Below are 19,992 nucleotides of genomic sequence, written 5' to 3' on the forward strand. Positions count from 1 at the left end.
AAAAGGCAATCCCAACAGACAGCCCAGGCGAGACATCAGCAATCATTTTGAACGAAACAGACAGCCTAGGCGAGATACCAGCAATCACACCGAAAGAAAAACAGGCAAGGCAAACAACTGAACCACAACTAAGACACTCCATGCGAGAGCGTAGACCACCTGAGAGACTGAACCTACAAAGACAATAAGACCTTGGGGGAGGGTGATGTCATGTATCTCACACTGCTGTACATAACTGTATCTTACCATGCTATACATGACTGTAACTAGAGATGACCTGTAACCACAAGCTTACCTTACCACCAGGGCTGCACTTGCAGGACACACTGGCTACCTGTCCCAGGCAGGTATATAAGGACAGGTCTCAGGCAAGTGTGGCATTCGAGAGCTGTGTAATAAAGGTGCAGGTCCTGAGTGACCTTGACTTCAGTATGTGCCTCGTGTGAATCTGTACTGCAGGGACAGAACTTTACAGTATTGGTGCATCTTTTTGACACCGTACACGCATGCGAGCGCCCCTTCTCAGCCATACCGTACCTGCGCTCCGCCCGCAAAAGTGACCTGGAGGCATAAGCAATGGGTTGTAATTTAGCCGCATCATTGACATGCTGTAAAACGCACCTGACCCCGACGCTGACGCATCACATGTAAGAACGAGCTTTTTACCTGGGTCAAAAAAGGCTAAAACACTGTTGGAACATAGAAGGTTGCGTGCCTTATTGAAGGCACGTTCTTGGGCGTACCCCAAAACCAATCGCACCCCTTTCTGAGTAGCAAGTGGAGAGGCTCCAGCAGCGTGCTCAAGTTCTGCATAAAGTTCCCAAAGTAATTGAGTAGCCTGAGAATGGTGCACAGTTCTGAGACATTCCGGAGCCTGGGTGCCAGACGAATTGCTTCAGTTTTGGATTCTGTTGCTTTTGTGCGGCCACAGCTGTTCAAATTGTTGGACGCTCATGAGAGATTGACTAGCTCACGTGTCCAGTTCCACGTTGACGGTATCCCGCTGAGTAGGACCCTCATCATTATTGGAGGCGTCTTGTTGTAAGAACAGTGGGCATTGATCGCGTTGACCCGCTGTACCTCGGTGTCCCGGGCACTGTCCCCACGGTCTTCTGGTCCGCTTTCCGACCCTTCCGATTCGTATACCAGCCAAGCTGCCATTTTTCTGCACATGCGAGCCAGATGCCCTGTATAGTTGTAGATTCTGCAAACAGCCTGCTGAAATTGACATCCCCTTGTTGAGTGCCGTCCCCCACATCTCCAGCACTGACCACTTCCATTGTTTCCGAAGAATGAGCTGTGTCTGGCTGATCTCTCTTGAGCTTCTCTCAGTCTGTAGTTGATTGCTCACATCGTGGGTTAATGAGGTGTGAACGGCCGTTCAAGTGGCCCTTGATGGCTTCTGGCGCCAATGCATGCTGTTGAAGGCCGGCTCTTCTGCCTTTGTCTGTGTGTGGGGGTAACGGCTTGTTTCATGCTGTGAACCCCTTGTTCCGATGTTTCGTTTGTTGTCATACCCGCAGTGTAGATCAACCTCGTTTCTTCTTCTCCTGCCAAGAATGTCTGTGCTGCTGCCTCTAGGGTCAAGTTCTTGGTCTCGATAAGCTTTCGGAATATGCCTGCATGGCCTATTCCTTCAATAAAAAAGTCTCTCAGTACTTCTCTCCTTAGTTCATCGGAGAACTCACATAAACTAGCCAGCCTCCGAAGTTCCGCCACAAAGTCGGGTATGCTCTGGACCACACAGCGTCTATAGTTGTAGAACCTGTGTCTGGCCATGTGTAGGCTTCTCGCTGGCTTCAGATGGTCTCTCACCAGTGTGCTCAACTCCTCAAACGACTTGCTTGCTGGATTCTCGGGTGCCAGCAGGTCCTTCATTAAGGCGTATGTTTTCGAGCCACAGCTGGTCAAGAGATGGGCTCTTCTCTTGTCTGCCTTATCATCGCCTAACCAGTCTTTGATTACAAAGCTTTGCTGAAGCCTTTCTATAAAGTCCTCCCAATTGTCTCCAGCATTGTATTTCTCATCTGAGCCGTTGGTCGTCATTCTGTGGATTCTGTGATCCCGTAACTCGTCGCCACTGTGACCTTGAGCAAGATCAGAAGTGACCCCAGTCCACTCCCCACATGACGTAAACACACACGCACTCATTCCAAAAGGTCACTGAGCAGCATGCAGGAATCCAGACCGATTCCTTCCCCTCTCCCCTCCCCAGGGTCATTGAGGACAATTGCCAAACTCCCACCGCCCCCGTCTCCATTGCCTACCCAGTTGCGGGTAGCCGACTCATTGCAGGCTATATGTTTGGATGAAACACGTAATATAGATATAGCTCCACACTGTGGACTCCTGTGACATTGCAGCCAGTGCTGTTTGTAATAAAGGAAACAGGTCACCTGACTGGTGATTTCTGGAAGGTTCTACCATCTTAAGGCTGTGTGTGTTCTGTGAGTACCTGAAGATATCACAAAACACAAAAGGATAGTATGCAGGTACAGCAAGTGATCAGGAAGGCCAATGGAATCTTGGCCTTTATTGCAAAGAGGATGGAGTATAAAAGCAAGGAAATCTTGCTACAGCTATACAGGGTATTGGTGAGGCCACACCTGGATTACTGCGTGCAGTTTTGATTTCCATATTTACAAAAGGATATACTTGCTTTGGAGGCAGTTCAGAGAAGGTTCACTCGGTTGATTCCGGAGATGAGGGGGTTGACTTCTGAGGAAAGGTTGAGTAGGTTGGGCCTCTACTCATTGGAATTCAGAAGAATGAGAGGTGATCTTATCAAAACATATAAGATTATGAGGGGGCTTGACAAGGTGGATGCAGAGAGGATGTTTCCACTGATGGGGGAGACTAGAACTAGAGGGCATGATCTTAGAATAAGGGGCAGTCCATTTAAAACTGAGATGAGAAATTTCTTCTTTCAGAGGGTTGTAAATCTGTGGAATTCGCTGTCTCAGAGAGCTGTGGAAGCTGGGACATTGAATAAATTTAAGACAGAGATAGACAGTTTCTTAAGCGATAAGGGGATAAAAGGTTATGGGGAGCGGGCGGGGAATTGGAGCTGTAAAGTCCAAGATCAGATCAGCCATAGAAACCTCGAAACATAGAAAATAGGTGCAGGAGCAGGCCATTTAGCCCTTCGAGCCTGCATCACCATTCAATATGATCATGGCTGATCATGCAACTTCAGTACCCCACTCCTGCTTTCTCTCCATACCCCTTGATCCCTTTAGCCATAAGGGCCACATCTAACTCCCTTTTGAATATATCTATTAAATGGTGGAGCAGGCCCGAGGGGCTGTATGGCCTAAATAACTGAGCCAGTGAGCCTTGCGGGGGGTGGGTGTGTAAGGCGGGGGCGGGGAAGATCGAGAACAGGGCCTTAATTAGAAAGGAAGTGAAGGTGTGAATTGAGGTTAAGGGGGAGCGCAGAGGGACAGCTGTCCACAGCCTGGGACCGGACTCTTCAGTGGCGGAGGACAAGCAGCTGTGAGCTTGCTGAACTATCGATCAGCAGGAAGCAGGATTGTTCAAAGGCACAACGTCAAGGCCCTTGCTCACCTTGTGCTCCATTAAAACCAGTCACGGCTGTTTCCAATAAGTGAAAGTGTCGGAGCGCAGGGAGCAAAAGGAATCGCGGTGACATCATCTAAGCAGCTGTGAGTGATTGGGGAGCTCGGTGTTTCAAGTACTTGCCTCCAAACACACACACACGCTGCAGGCCAGCGCTCCGACACGTTTTACTGCTCACACGCCACTCTCCATAATCAATTTGGCAGAGTCCTAATTGCATTCGAGTCTTTGGGGCGATTTTTAAAATTTGCATCACCACAACATTGCCAGATACCGAGAACGGGTTGGAATTAACCATGGGCAATATCTGTGAGCTACTGCCCATTGGTTTAGCCGAGGCATTTAGCTGTTCAAATAAACATAATGCTTGCATTGAAATAGCGGGCGGAATAACGATACATGAACATTGAGCTCAATAATCCAACAGTCACTGTGACCCACCGACACCTGGGAGTCCCTGGCCAAAGACCGCCTTAGGTGGAGGAAGAGCATCTGGGAGGGCGCTGAGCACCTCGAGTCTCGTCGCCGAGATCATGCAGATATCAAGCGCAAGCAAAAGAACCAGGGGGGAGATTTCCTTTTTTACCCAGCAAGTTTGTTGTGATCTGGATCGCGTTGCCTGAAACGGGCGGTGCAAGCAGATTCAGTTGTAACTTTCAAATGAGAATTGGGTATATACTTGAAAAGGGAAAATGTGCAGGGCTATGGTGAAAGGGCGGGGGAGTGGGACTGATTGGAGAGCTCTTTCAAAGAGCCAGCACGGGCACGATGGGCCTAATGGCCTCCTTCTGTGCTGCATTTTTTAAATTCATTCATGGGATGTGGACGTCACTGGCATGGCCAGTATTTAGTGCTCATCCCTAACTGCCCTTGAGACAAAGTAATTCTGTCATTCTCATCATCATAGGCAGTCCCTCGGAATCGAGGAAGACTTGCTTCCACTCTGAGCATAAGACCTTAGGTGGCTGAACAGCCCACTACGAGAACCACAGACTCTGTCACGGATGGGACAGTCAGTCATTGAGGGAAGGGATTGGTTTGCCGCACGCTCTTTCCGTTGTCTGCGCTTGATTTCTGCATGCTCTCGGCGACGAGACTCGAGGTGCTCAGTGCCCTCCCCGATGCACTTCCTCCACTTAGGGCGGTCTTTGGTCAGGGACTTCCAGATGTCCCACAGAAAGTTATTGAGGCCAGTTCATTAGACATATTCAAAAGGGAGTTAGATGTGGCCTTTACGGCTAAAGGGATCAAGGGCTATGGAGAGAAAGCAGGAATGGGCTATTGAATTTGCAAAAATGATCAGCCACGATCACATTGAATGGTGGTGCAGGCTCGAAGGGCTGAATGGCCTATTCCTGCAACTATTTTCTATGTTTCTATGTTTCTATGTGTCGGTGGGTCACAGTGACTGTTGGATGCATGAGCTCAATGTTCATGTGTCGTTACTCCGCCCGCTATCTCAACGCAAGCATTATGTTTATTTGAACAGCTAAATGCCTTGGCTAAACCAATGGGCAGTAGAATGCCATTGAGACCCTGTGGCTCACAGATATTGCCCACGGTTAATTCCAACCTGTCATGTATGTAACACCACTGTATTACTGTATACACTCAACCTTGATGCACACCTTGACCACAAGGGGTGAACTTGTGGGAGACACTCCTTACCTGGTCACACAGGTATAAAAAGGGAGGTCCCTCGCAGGATCATTGTCTTTGGAGTGACCTTGTCTCCAGAATGTGCCTCGTGTGGTTTCATGCTGTAGAGTAAGGACTTTACACAACCAGTTCTCGGCATCTGCCGATGTTGTGGTGATGTCACTGGACTACCAATCTAGACGCCTGGACTAATGATCCAGAGTTCAATCCCACCATGGCAGCTTTGAATTCAGTTTAATAAAAGTGATCAAGAATTGTTGGACTGTCGTAAAAACCCATCTGGTTCACTAATATCCTTTGGAGAAGGGAACCTGCCATCCTTACCCGGTCTGGGCTTACATGTGACTCCAGTCCCACACTAATGTGGTTGACTCTAAACTGCCCCCTGAGGGGCCCAGCGAGCCGCTCGGTTGTATCGAAGCTGTGGCTCAAGAAGAAGGCCCACCACCTTCTCAGGGCAACAAACGCGGACTTGCCAGCGACATCCACGCCCTGAGAATGAATTCTAAAAGCTCACAGTATTCCTTCCACCCTGGACGTGATGGTCCTACAGATGCAGGGCAGAGCAGGGACCACCTACACCAGACAAGGGCCACGTCAGCTCAACCACCACCTCACACAAAGTACTTACATCATACTCAGTCTTTCTCACCTCCCCAACTTTATTTCTGGGTCTGTTCTCCTGCTTGTCTCACTTGCCCCCACTCTGGCCTGAGTCAGATGCTTCAAGTCCCACTTCACAACTTTAACACATAGGCCTAAAAATGCCGACGTCCCGGGTCCGTACGGAGTGTGTGGGAAGGCATCAGAAAAGCCAGTTTTCAGCGCACAATGTGCATGTGCTGAAAACCGGCTTTTCCGATCTGTCGAGCTGGAGCTTGACAGATCATCCGCATCTCGGGAGCGAGGACATTTGTACGTGGAACATTGCGGGATTTACCCATATCTTGCCCGGCAAATGTCCTCAAAAATCTTGCGCGTGAAAAAGCAGGTGCATAGCCTACTTTTACAGGCGCAAGTGTTTAAAAACATACATAAACATAATAAAATTAAATTAAAATAAACATATTGTATTGTTAAAAATTCTGCCACTAAGGTAAGTTTATTTTTAACATGAATTACAAAACTTTAAAAAAATCGGAAATATATTGTTTTTTTCTAAGGCATTTATTAACTTTAATTTCAATTAATTTTAATTATGTGAGGCCTGTTTTTTATTTTCTATTAGTGTGTTTGTTTTTTCCCCAGTAACAGCACTGAGAACTGGTAGTTACGCGAGTCTAAGTGCTATTAATGGGAACCTGTGGAATACTGCAGCTGGTTGGCTGAGCACTCACACGTGACTGCACTTCTGCGTGGGAACCCTCCGGACGGGAGCGCGCTTCGCAGCGCGGGAGGAGAAGGCCTCCCCAACGCAATCCAGAGCACCTCCGAGACCACCAGGTACTTTCGTTTAAATTCTCTGGTCGGGAGGCAATTGCCCACGGGAAGCTCCCCAGAGGAATTTCTGGCCCTATAATGCCCGCCGATTAGCTCAGTGCGAGTGCTGTGTTGTTGGAGTTGAACCGCTAAAACCGCGGCCCATTCTGTGCGGTCCAATTTGACGTTGAAGGTCCTGTGACACTACCTGATGGGCAGTGAGTGTTCTCCAAGTGACCTGCTCAACATTCCTCCCACAACCAGCACCATCAAACACCCAACAACTGATCGTTCATCTCATCTGCTGTGTGTGGGATTTTGCTGTGTGTAAATTTTCGGCCATGTTTGCTACACAAGGTTGGATACATTTCAAAATAACGTGCCGAATTTTCCGGCCTTACTGGGTGCGTACGAAGTGTGCACGGACGCAGCGAGGCCTTGCAAAAGCTGGTTTTCGGGGCGCGATGCATAGGCTCCAGACAGATCTTCCGCATCCTCGGGAGAAGGACATCCACGCGGAAGAGACTGGGCTATTTGCCCAACTCATGCCCAGTGAATGTCCTTCAAACCCTTACACCTGGTGAAAGCAGGCACATAGCTTACTTTTACCAGCGTAAGAGTTTTAAAACATATAAAAATTAATAGTAATCATACATTTTATGTTAAAAACCCAGTCCATTAAAGTAAGTTTATTTTAATCCCTATAAAAACATTTTAAAAAGTTCCAAACATTTTTTTTTTCTGAAACATTTAATTTCAATGAATTTTAAATATGTGAGGTGTTTTTTTTATTTATTATGTTGTGTTTCTGTGTTTTAGAGATTTATTCTCATTGATAGTAATGGGAGCTCGAACAATCGGAGATACCATAATTATCAGTGAGAATACTAGGCAGTGATTGGTGGCCCAAGCCCACGTGACTCCAGTATTTCCGTCCGTACGGGTTAAGTCCTCTCCCCGTACGCTGCGCATCGAATCAAGGCCTCCAACTGCAATCGAAGGTGCCTCTGGGTCCACCAGGCACTTTCGCAAAAAAATTTCCTCATTATACGTGAAGTGTGAGCCCTGAATGATTTGGTGAGGAGCCATATAAATCCAAATTATTTATTTTTCTCCTTCCCTTTTCATTCCTTCTCTTCTTCTGCTAGTAGTCTACTTTTCGGCATCTACCAATATTAGAATGAACTTGCATTCAGATAGCATCACTCACAATCTCAGGACATCTCAAAGCACGTTACAGCCAATGAAGTCCTTTTGATCGTGCATTGAAAGCTTCATGGATGTAGGTAACACGAGCAAATATTCATTGCTCGTCCCGAGGAGGCATGAGGAGTCAGTGAAAGTGTAAGACTGGAGTTAACGCCCTCGACCAGACCAACATCCCCAGCATTGAAGCACTGACCACACTTGATCAGCTCCGCTGGGCGGGTCACATTGTCCACATGCCAGACACGAGACTCCCAAAACAAGTGCTTTACTTGGAACTCCTTCATGGCAAACGAGCGAAAGGTGGGCAGAGGAAATGTTACAAGGACACCCTCAAAGCCTCCCTGATAAAGTGCAACATCCCCACTGACACCTGGGAGTCCCTGGTCAAAGATCGCCCAAAGTGGAGGAAGAGCATCCGGGAGGGCGCTGAGCACCTCGAGTCTCATCGCCGAGAGTGTGCAGAAACCAAGCGCAGGCAGTGGAAAGAGAGTGCGGCAAACCTGTCCCACCCACCCTTTCCCTCAACGACTATCTGTCCCACCTGTGACAGGGACTGTGGCTCTTGTATTGGGCTGTACAGCCACTTAAGGACTCATGTTAAAAGTGGAAGCAAATCTTCCTCGATTCTGAGGGGACTGCCTATGATGATGATGGAAGACTGGAGTCACGTGCAGGTCAGTCCAGGTAGGGATAGCAGGTTCCCTTCCCTGAAGGACATCAGTGAACCAGTTGGGTTTTTAAGACAATCTCATATTTCGTATGGTCATTTTCCTAGTGCTAGCCCACATATTATCAGATTTTTGAATTCAATTTCACCGTCTAGCGTGATGGAGATTTGAACTCCCAGCCTCTGGCTTGCTCGCCCAGTACCATAACCGCCGGGCTATTATGTCCTCGGGCTGAACGATAAATGCGTAAAGCTGGAGGGCAGGAAACCACAATCTCATGCAGGAAAGTCGGTGCAGCCAATCCCCTAAGTAATCATAGAATTACAACTCAGAGAAAGGCCATTCAGCCTATCATAGCTGTGCCGCTGCTCGCTCTTCAACAGAGGAAATAAGATTGATTCCTCAGTTTTTATCAACTTTATTCATTAATTTAAATCTTTTTCTCCCCCAACCAGCACCTAATAGATTTCAGGTGTGTCCACTCCCCTTTAAGGATATAAAAGGCAGGCACTAATCCCTTTAAAATCTTTTGCCATTGCTGATTTTTAAGTTGCTGGTGTTCTTGTGTCCGAGGATTGTTCTGGTTTTCTCCCTTCCCCTCCTGTAGTGTTAGCTCCAGCACATCATCCTGGCAGATACACTTCATGGGTGACCCGACACAGGGAGCATCAGCGGGCTATTGGAATGGGGAAGGCATCACAGTCTATCTTGTTCTCACCTGCAACGAGATAATGTATAGTGCCCTCCAGCTAGGAGGTATCGATATACTGTATAGCGCCCTCCAGCTAGGAGGTATTGATATACTGTATAGCGCCCTCTAGCTAGGAGGTATCGATATGCTATATAGCGCCCTCCAGCTAAGAGGTAAAGGGAGCTGTATTGGGAGACAGGGTCTGTGAAGGTAGGCCATTTTAAAACTCCACATGGCTGTCTGGAAATAGACTGAAGAACAAGAGAAAGCGTTTGAAGCTATCAAACAATGCGTGACAGATTCTCCAGTGCTCAGGTACTTTGACCACAAACTTGCAACTGAAGATCAAGGAGATGCTTTGAGCAAGGATCAATCGCATACGCAAGCCGAGCGCTCACTCCAGCAGAAACGCGATGCTCTCAAATCGAACAGGAGCTGCTCGCTCAAGTCCTCGCAATGGGACAAAACCATCAATATGGTCGCAAGATCATGCTATGGACAGACCATAAGCTTTTGGTTACTATACGACACAAGTTGTTATCTGCAGCACCCAAGCAACTACAACGTCTGCTCAATCAGCTCAACCAATATGACATCAAACTAAAGTATCAACCAGGAAAAGAAATGTACCCAGCAGACACCCTCTCGTGCGCATACCTCGAAAACGTGGAGAGATCACCGACAGAAATTGCAGTGGAATGTATCCAAATGGTGGACTTTTTCACTCTCTCCAAACAAGGACTGACTACTACAATGCGCAACTGCAAGCGACTCCACACTACAATTGGTCATACAACAAATCACAACGGGATGGCCAGAAACCACACATGAATGCTCGCCTGAAATGAATGCATACTTTGACGTTCATGACGAACTCACAACACAGGATGGCATAGTCTTATAATCATAGAATCATAGAAAATAGGTGCAGGAGTAGGCCATTCGGCCCTTCGAACCTGCACCACGATTCAATAAGATCATGTCTGATCATTCACCTCAGTACCTCTTTCCTGCTTTCTCTCCATACCCCCTGATCCCTTTAGCTGTAAGGGCCACATCTAACTCCCTTTTGAATATATCTAACAAACTGGGCTCAACAACTTTCTGTGGTAGAGAATTCCACAGGTTCACAATTCTCTGAGTGAAGAAGTTTCTCCTCATCTCAGTCCTAAATGGCTTACCAAGCATCCTTAGACTGTAACCCCTGGTTCTGGACTTCCCCAACATCGGGAACATTCTTCCTGCCTCTAACCTGTCCAATCCTGTCAGAATTTTAGATGTTTCTGTGAGATCCCTTCTCATTCTTCTAAATTCCAGTGAATATAAGCCTAGTCGATCCAGTCTTTATTCATATGTCAGTCCAGCCATCCCGGGAATCAGTCTGGTGAACCTTCGCTGCACTCCCTCAATAGCAGAATGTCCTTCCTCAGATTAGGAGACCAAAACTCTACACAATATTCAAGGTGTGTCCTCACCAAGGCCCTGTACAACTGCAGTAAGACCTCCCTGCTCCTATACTCAAATCCTTTCGCTATGAAGGCCAACATGCCATTTGCCTTCTTCACAGCCTGCTATACCATTCAGATAATATTCTGCCTTCCTGTTTTTGCCACCAAAGTGAATATCCTCACATTTATCTACATTATACTGCATCTGCCATGCATTTGCCCACTCACCTAATCTGTCCAAGTCACCCTGCAGCCTCTTAGCATCCTCCTCACAGCTCACACTGCCACCCAGCTTAGTGTCATCTGCAAACTTGGAGATATTACTTTCAATTCCTTCGTCTAAATCATGAATGTATATTGTAAATAGCTGGGGTCCCAGCACTGATCCCTGCGGTACCCCACTAGTCACTGCCTGCCATTCTGAAAAGGACCTGTATATTCCCACTCTTTGCTTCCTGTCTGCCAACCAATTCTCTATCCACGTCAATGCATTAGCCCCGATACCGTGTGCTTTAATTTTTCACACTAATCTCTTGTGTGGGACCTTGTCAAAAGCCTTTTGAAAGTCCAAATACACCACATCCACTGGTTCTCTCCCTTATCCATTCCACTAATCACATCCTCAAAAAATTCTAGATATGTCAAGCATGATTTCTCTTTCATAAATCCATGCTGAGTTCGACCGATCCTGTCACTGCTTTCCAAATGTGCGGCTATTACATCTTTAATAATTGATTCCAACATTTTCTCCACTATCGATGTCAGGCTAACCGGTCTATAATACCCTGTTTTCTCTCTCTCTCCTTTTTTAAAAAGTGCCGTTATGTTAGCTACCCTCCAATCCATAGGAACTGATCCAGAGTCGATAGACTGTTGGAAAATAATCACCAATGCATCCACGATTTCAAGGGCCACTTCCATAAGTACTCTGAGATGCAGACTCTCAGGCCCTGGGGATTTATCGGCCTTCAATCCCGTTAATTTCCCTAACACACTTTCCTGATTAATAAGGATTTTCTTCAGTTCCTCCTTCTCGCTAGACCCTTGGTCCCCTAGTATTTCCGGAAGGTTATTTGTGTCTTCCTTAGTGAAGACAGAACCAAAGTATTTGTTCAATTAGTCTGCCATTTCTTTGTTCCCCATTATAAATTCACCTGATTCTGACTGCAAGGGACCTACGTTTGTCTTCATTAATCTTTTTCTCTTCACATACCTATAGATGCTTTTGCAGTCAGTTTTTATGTTCCCTGCAAGCTTCCTCTCATACTCTATTTTCCCCCTCCTAATTAAACCCTTTGTCCTCCTCTGTTGAATTCTAAATTTCTCCCAGTCCTCAGGTTTGCTGCTTTTTCTGGCCAATTTATATGTCTCTTCCTTGGATTTAACAGTAACCCAAATTTCCCTTGTTAGCCACGGTTGAGCCATCGTCCCCATTTTATTTTTACGCCAGACAGGGATGTACAATTGTTGAACTTCATCCATGTGATCTTTAAATGTTTGCCATTGTCTATCCACCGTCAACCCTTTAATTATCACTTGCCAGTCTATTCTAGCCAATTCACATCCCATATCATCGAAGTTACCTTTCTTTAAGTCTCTGAATTAACTGTGTCACTCTCCATCTTAATGAAGAATTCTACCATATTATGGTCACTCTTCCCCAAGGGGCCTCGTACAACAAGATTGCTAATTAATCCTCTCTCATTACACAACACCCAGTCTAGGATGGCCAGCTCTCTAGTTGATTCCTCGACATATTGGTCTAGAAAACCATCCCTTATACACTCCAAGAAATCCTCCTCCAACGTATTGCTACTAGTTTGGTTAGCCCAGTCTATACGTAGATTAAAGTCACCCATGATAACTGCTGTACCCTTATTGCATGCATCCCTAATTTCCTGTTTGATGCCATCCCCAACCTCACTACTGCTGTTTGGTGGTCTGTACACAACTCCCACTAGCGTTTTCTGCCCTTTGGTGTTCCGCAGCTCTATCCATACAGATTCCACATCATCCAAGCTAATGTCCTTCCTTACTATTGCATTAATCTCCTCTTTAACCAGCCATGCTACCCCACCTCCTTTTCCTTTCTGTCTATCCTTCCTGAATGTTGAATACCCCTGGATGTTGAGTTCCCAGCCTTGGTCACCCTGGAACCATGTCTCCGTAATCCCAATTACACCATATCCGTTAACAGCTATCTGCATAGTTAATTCATCCACCTTATTAAGAATGCTCCTTGCATTGAGACACAGAGCCTTCAAGCTTGTTTTTTTTAACACTCTTTGTCCTTTTAGAATTATGTTGTAATGTGGCCCTTTTTGATTTTTACCTTTGATTTCTCTGCCCTCCACTTTTCCTTATCTCCTTTCTACCTTTTGCTTCTGCCCCCATTTTACTTCCCTCTGCCTCACTGCATAGATTCCCATCCTCCTGCCATATTAGTTTAATTGAAAGGCTATCGCTGTGTGATCCCAAAATCCCTGAGATCCGACATTCATCAGCGACTTCATGCTGCTCACACTGGTGTCGAGAGCACTCTCTGACGTGCCAGAGAATCCGTTTACTGGCCAACACTGAACAGTGATATAAAACACTATGGTTTCAAAGTGTGAAACATGCAACTCTTGGAGAAAGAATCAATAAGACAAGGGTTTATTATTGTTTGTTAAACTTGTAGTTTATTCATGTATTCATAAGAAGTTAACTACCCATTTATATTTAATTCAATTTTGTTTCTTATGAAATGAAAGGTGTAATGATAAAATGTATAGCGCCCTCTAGCTAGGAGGTATAGGGAGCTGTATTGAGAGAGAGGGGATGTGAAGGAATGCCATCTTCAGCACTACATGGCTGTCTGAGGTCACCCAAATAAAGAGAGTTAAGTTGAATTAAGAGTGTCCAAGAGACTATAAAATACATTACCCATCTTCACATTTGCATAGTTCTCCAACACCAGTAACTTCTTCAGACCCAGTGCAGGAATTATATTGTAATGTGGCCTCCCAGGTCAGGTACAGCCCAGGGTAAATATAGAGTAAAGCTCCCTTTACACTGTCCCATCAAACACTCCCAGGGCAGGTACAGCACGGAGTTAGATACAGAGTAAAACTCCCTTTACACTGTCCCATCAAACACTCCCAGGGCAGGTACAGAATGGGTTAGATACAGAGTAAAGCTCCCTCTACACTGTCCCATCAAACATTCCCAGGGCAGGTACAGCATGGGTTAGATACAGAGTAAAGTTCCCTCTCCACTGTCCCATCAAACACTCCCAGGGCAGGTACAGCATGGGTTAGATACAGAATAAAGCTCCCACTACACTGTCCCATCAAACACTCCCAGGGCAGGTACAGCATGGGTTAGATACAGAGTAAAGCTCCCTCTACACTGTCCCATCAAACACTCCCAGCGCAGGTACAGAATGGGTTAGATACAGAGTAAAGCTCTCTCTACACTGTCCCATCAAACACTCGCAGGGCAGGTACAGCACAGAGTTCGATACAAAGTAAAGCTCCCTCTACACTGTCCCATCAAACACTCCCAGGGCAGGTACAGCACAGGTTAGGACAGCCTGAGTGACATTGCCAATTGCAGCAGCTCTGTGCGGTAGGAATTGCAGTGATCTTGCCCGAGCTGATTTCACGCAGCATCCTTGCAGTTAACGAATGGGGGAGGGAGGCCTATCTCTCATTGCTCAGGGCTGGATCAGAACCCACGATGGCCCCCATTCCAAATCTGGTGGAATTTTTAACTGGCTTGTGTTTGGTTGAGCTATGAGTCAGTTTTCATTATTTGAAGTTGTTTTATCTGTATTTACAATAAAATTTCTAAAAATTGATGCGAACAATGGTCAGTCATGGTCCGCTTGATTTTCCTTCCAGGAAGAAATTGTTTAATTTTTATTTTACAATTTTACTTTAATTATCTGTTATCATTACAACAGTGACTACACTCCAAAAGTCGTACTTTAGTGGTTGCAAAGCGCTTTGAGACGTCCGGTGGTCAGCAAAGGTACTGTATAAATGTATGACTTTCTCTCTTTCTTTCATTGTATGGGGTTAATATTAAAACTACTCTTGATATTTGAATAAATGTATGACTTTAACCATCGGGGTTGTCACAGCAGTGTGTGAACGGAAATCGACAGCCATGAATTGGACTTATGTGCAATTTAAAGATTAAAACATAAACTGTAATAAGATAGTCTTTGGGACAAATGCTTCATTGTGCTCACCCCAATGCTCCTTACACATTAAACAATCAAACGGTTGGTTGGGCCAGTTTCTCTTACATCCTTCTGATTGAGAAGGTCATGAAGGGGCTTTTTGGGGTCTTCGTAGAGAAGATGTTTACTCCTGTGGGGAGTCCAAAACTGGGGCCATAAATATAAGATAATCACCAATAAATCCAATAAGGAATTCAGGAGAAACGGCTTTACCCACAGAGTGGTGATCATCATCATCCCCTCATCATAAGCAGTCCCTCAGAATCGAAGAAGACGTGCTTCCACTCTTAACACGAGTCCTTAGGTGACTGAACAGTTCAATACGAGAGCCACAGATTCTGTCACAGGTGGGACAGTCAGGGGGAAGGGGTGGGTGGGACAGGTTTGCCGCATGCTCTTTCCGCTGCCTGCGCTTGGTTTCTGCATGCTCTCGGCGATGAGACTCGAGGTGTTCAGCACCCTCCCGGATGCACTTTCTCCACTTAGGGCGGTCTTTGGCCAGGGGCTCCCAGGTGTCGGTGGGGATGTTGATAATGTGGTACTCGTGGCCACAGGGAGTAGTTGAGGTGAATAGCACAGATACATTTAAGGGGAAGCTGGATAAGTAAGTGAGTGAGAAAGGAATAGAAGGATATGTTGATAGGGTGAGGTGGAGTGAGGTGGGAGGAGGCTCGTGTGGAGCATAAACACCGGCATAGACCTGTTGGGCTGAAGGGCCTGTTTCTATTGTGTTAAATTAAATGTAATTATTTGTGTTATATATGCAGACTACAGATATACTCCCTGTGTAGTCACTTTATCGATGCATAAGATGGAGACTTGTTACCTGATGTACTCTCAATAAGATTTACACTGTGTCTATACTATGCTGGCACCACTAGAGGGTGCAACTGGTGGAGACCGGGGTTTCCTGCCCCAGCAGCAGAGGCTGTCCACCAGAGGGCACTGCGTTGGGAGACCTGAGGGTCACCTGCATAGGTGTGCAGGGCCCAGTATAAAAGGCTGCCTCACTCTAGAGTTACAAATAAAGGACCAAGGTCACTACAGTTTGAGCACAACACATTGCCTCGTGGAATCATTCATAAGTACATTACAGACATGACACTTTGTAATAAGAAAGAAGAATACAAAGAACACATGAAGCACATGCCAGACCAATTCTACACTGCACACCATCCAAATAAAACAAAGAGATAATCCATTTGACAGAGTAGTGTGAAAAACAAGCCCCTTATAACAGGCGCTTGGCTCCTGACAGGCGTGACTTGAACAGAGTGTCCCATACTTAGATTGTCATAACAACAGGAGACAGACTCTAACCTGTCACACAGTCACCCAACCTGCTGATATACCAGCGAGTTCACACCGGGGGGAGGCCATTCACCTGCTCCGTGTGTGGAACGGGATTCACTCGATCACCCAACCTGCTGAGACACCAGCGAGTTCACACTGGGGAGAGGCCGTTCACCTGCTCCGTGTGTGGAATGGGATTCACTCGGTCACCCAACTTGCTGAAACACCAGCGAGTTCACACCGGGGAGAGGCCATTCACCTGCTCCGTGTGTGGAACGGGATTCACTCGATCACCCAACCTGCTCAGACACCAGCGAATTCACACTGGGGAGAGGCCGTTCACCTGCTCTGTGTATGGGAAGGGATTCACTCAGTCACCCAACTTGCTGACACACCAGCGAGTTCACACTGGGGAGAGGCCGTTCACCTGCTCCGTGTATGGGAAGGGATTCACTCAGTCACCCAACTTGCTGACACACCAGCGAATTCACACTGGGGAGAGGCCGTTCACCTGCTCCGTGTATGGGAAGGGATTCACTCAGTCATCCAAACTGCTGACATACCAGCGAGTTCACAAGTGACTGCAGGGGTTGGATTCTGCTGTTATTCACATCCTAATGAACTGTGTTCATTCTATTAGTTGCTGTTTGTTTCTGCTGATGGTAATAACCCTTCAACTAGGCTGGGGTTTAATATTTTGATATTTCAAATAACAGTGTCGATATTTGATGTCTCCAAGATAAGAGGAGACTAATTGATGTCCTGTTTCTGACTGCTCCATTTTTGATCGGGGCCCAGGAGAGGCGTGAGTTCGGGTGAGGGCCCAGGGGCAGCACGGACCAGCCCACACTGCGATATGCGTGCGCACTAGGCCCATGCAGCAGAGTAGATCTCCAGTCATCTTGGTTAACCCTTGCCACTGGACCAAGACCTAACTCTATCAAGCCCATGTGGTGGCTGGTGTGCAACGGCCACCACACGTTAAAAAAATCCACGCACAGGCATCTTCCACCCTTCAACATGTAGTTCGGGATCTGAAATATTAGGTCCTTCATTGAAACACCTGTGAACTCATCCCTTTTTGGTGTGGAAGCAAGTCATCCTCGATATGAGGGACCGCCTAATACTATACTAACACAGCAAATGAATTTGGATAGTGAAATGTTACCCTGGCCTTGTTATGAGCAGAGTCCTATTTGCCGTTGATAAGTACTAGGTTACACTAACGCCTTGATTGTAAAATTCTCATCCTCGTGTTCAAATCCCTCCATGGCCTTGCCTCTCTCTATCTCTGTAACCTCCTCCAACCCTACGAGAACTCTGCACTCCTCCAATTCTGCCCTCTTGCACATGCCGGATTTGCATTGCTCCACCATCAGCGGCTGTAGCTTCAGCTGCCGAGGCCCGGAGCTGTGGTTACCTCCCTGAGCCTCTCCGCCTCTCTCTCCTCAGTTAACACTCTCTTTAAAAAATCTGCCCCTGCGACCAAGGTCTGACCAAGTCCTAATCTCTGCATCTGTGGCTTTGTGTCAATTTCTGCCTGAATCTGCTCCTGTGAAGTGCCTGGGGACACTTCACGACACATTCGATAATCCGCATTTACAATCGGTAAGTCCTTGTTGACGGGATTTGACTTCCCTTCTCCCAGTCCGTGGTGATGTTTCTAAAAACGGATCATTGCCCAGGACCCGTGAGCAACTTCAGTCCCTTTGAGAACTTGAACCCGATTCCAGCTTCAGTCTCCAAATAACTCCAGCTCAACTGTCTGAGGAATAATTTTGAAATCATTTTGACAAATTGAGTGCAATTTTTTTATGTAAAGCACAGCTGTAACTTGTAACTTGGCAGATGGCCGAGCCCTGTAACACAAACCTGGGATATGCAAGATGTTGTAAATATCCTCTCCGGCTTTCGATGATAGAACAGCTGCAAATAACGTCGCCTCAGCGCGCTGCGGTGCTGGATTTTGCTGAGTTACAGATATAGACGGAACAAAAACGCGTGTCGTGGCACTAGGCCACATGGGCAGGCGCTCCCCCCCAGCCCCGGGTGAGGGAACTGTAAAGTTGGACAAGGTTCCCACTTCGCATCGCCCCCCAGTGGCCTCTGCTAAAAGTGCGGCCGTGTCGATGCCATGTGAGACCTGGTTCAGGTTCAGCTGCCCTGCCTCCCGTGGTTAAATAGCCCGCCGACTGTCTCGGCTGGCACATAAAGAAGGGTGAGTCGCGCGAGTACTTGGAGGGGCTGCCAACGCCGGTGGGACCGGGCCCCCAACGTCAATCAGCATTGGGAGAAGTGGCGAGGAAAGTCAGAGCTCAATTCAACACCAAAGCAAAATACTGTGGACGCTGGAATCTGAACTAAAAACAGAAAATGCAGGAAATACTCAGCGGGTCAAGCAGCATCTGTGGAGAGGAAGCAGAGTTAACGTTTCAGGTCGAAGACCCTTCGTCAGAACTGGAGAGTGTTCGAAATGAACAGATTCTTAACCAGCACTGAAAGGGGGAGGGGAAGAAAGAACAAAAGGGAAGGTCTGTGATAGGGTGGAAGGCAGAAGAGATTAGAGAGACAAAAGGGATGATGGGCCGACTTGAGATGGTAATGGCAGAAGTTAGAAAAAGATGAGTCGAGATAGTGTGTGAATGGTGGGATAATTACCGGCTGCCATGGGAAACAGAGAGAGAGAAATTATATATGATCAGGGGAGCAAAATATGGGCAAAGGGTTACACTCTGAAATTGTTGAACTCGATGTTGAGAGCAGAAGGCTGTAAAGTGCCCAATCGAAAGATGAGGTGCTGTTCCTCGAGCTTACGTTGAGCTTCATTGGAACAGTGTAAGAGACCGAGGACAGAGAGGTCACAGTGGGAATGGAGCGGGGAATTAAAGTGACAGGTGACCGGAAGCTCGGGGTCACCCTTACGGACTGAACGGAGGTGCTCCTCAAAGCGGTTACCCAATCTGTGTTTGGTCTCCCCAGTGTAGAGGAGACCTCACCGTGAGCAGTGAACACATTAAATTGAAAGCAGTCTCAATGCTACCATCTCTCTTAATATACCCCAAAGGGCTTCACACGCTATGAATCACACTTGCGCTACATTGCTGAGTTCACCTGTTTAATGCCAGCTGGTTCACGCCTGCGTACAATCGATGAGCACAGAAATGTAGCGCAGACAGGCGAGGCCGTGACTCCACACGTTGGCCCTTCCTTCCTCTGTCGGCCGACACCTCCCTTCCTGTGGCACCACAGCATCAGCCCAGATTATGGGGTGACGTCTTGGGGGGTGGGGGCATTTCCCCGATAATCCACCATGACTCCGGCAGGAAAAGTTCTGGCAAACTTAAGGTGGAAGAGTAGGAGAATTCCTTCAGCGAGTCACCCCAGTGCCCCCTCTGTGTCACCCCAGTGCCCCCTCTGTGTCACCCCAGTGCCCACTCTGTGTCACATCAAAGTGCCCACTCTGTCACACCCAGTGCCCACGCTGTGTCCCATCCAGTGGCTGCTCTGTGTCACACCCAGTGCCTGCGCTGTGTCACATCTAGTGTCTGCTCTGTGTCACACCCAGTGCCCACTCTGTGTCACATCCAGTGCCCACTCTGTGTCACACCCAGTGCCCGCTCTGCGTCACACCCAGTGCCCCCTCTGTGTCACACCCAGTGCCAATTCTGTGTCATATCCAGTGCCCACTGTGTGTCACATCCAGTGTCTCCTCTGTGTCACATCCAGTGCCTGCTCTGTGTCACACCCAGTGCCCGCTCTGTGTCACATCCAGTGCCCACTCTGGGTCACACCCAGTGC

Source organism: Pristiophorus japonicus, chromosome 4 (genome assembly GCF_044704955.1).
Source record: "Pristiophorus japonicus isolate sPriJap1 chromosome 4, sPriJap1.hap1, whole genome shotgun sequence".
In the NCBI taxonomy this organism is placed as follows: Eukaryota; Metazoa; Chordata; class Chondrichthyes; family Pristiophoridae; genus Pristiophorus; species Pristiophorus japonicus.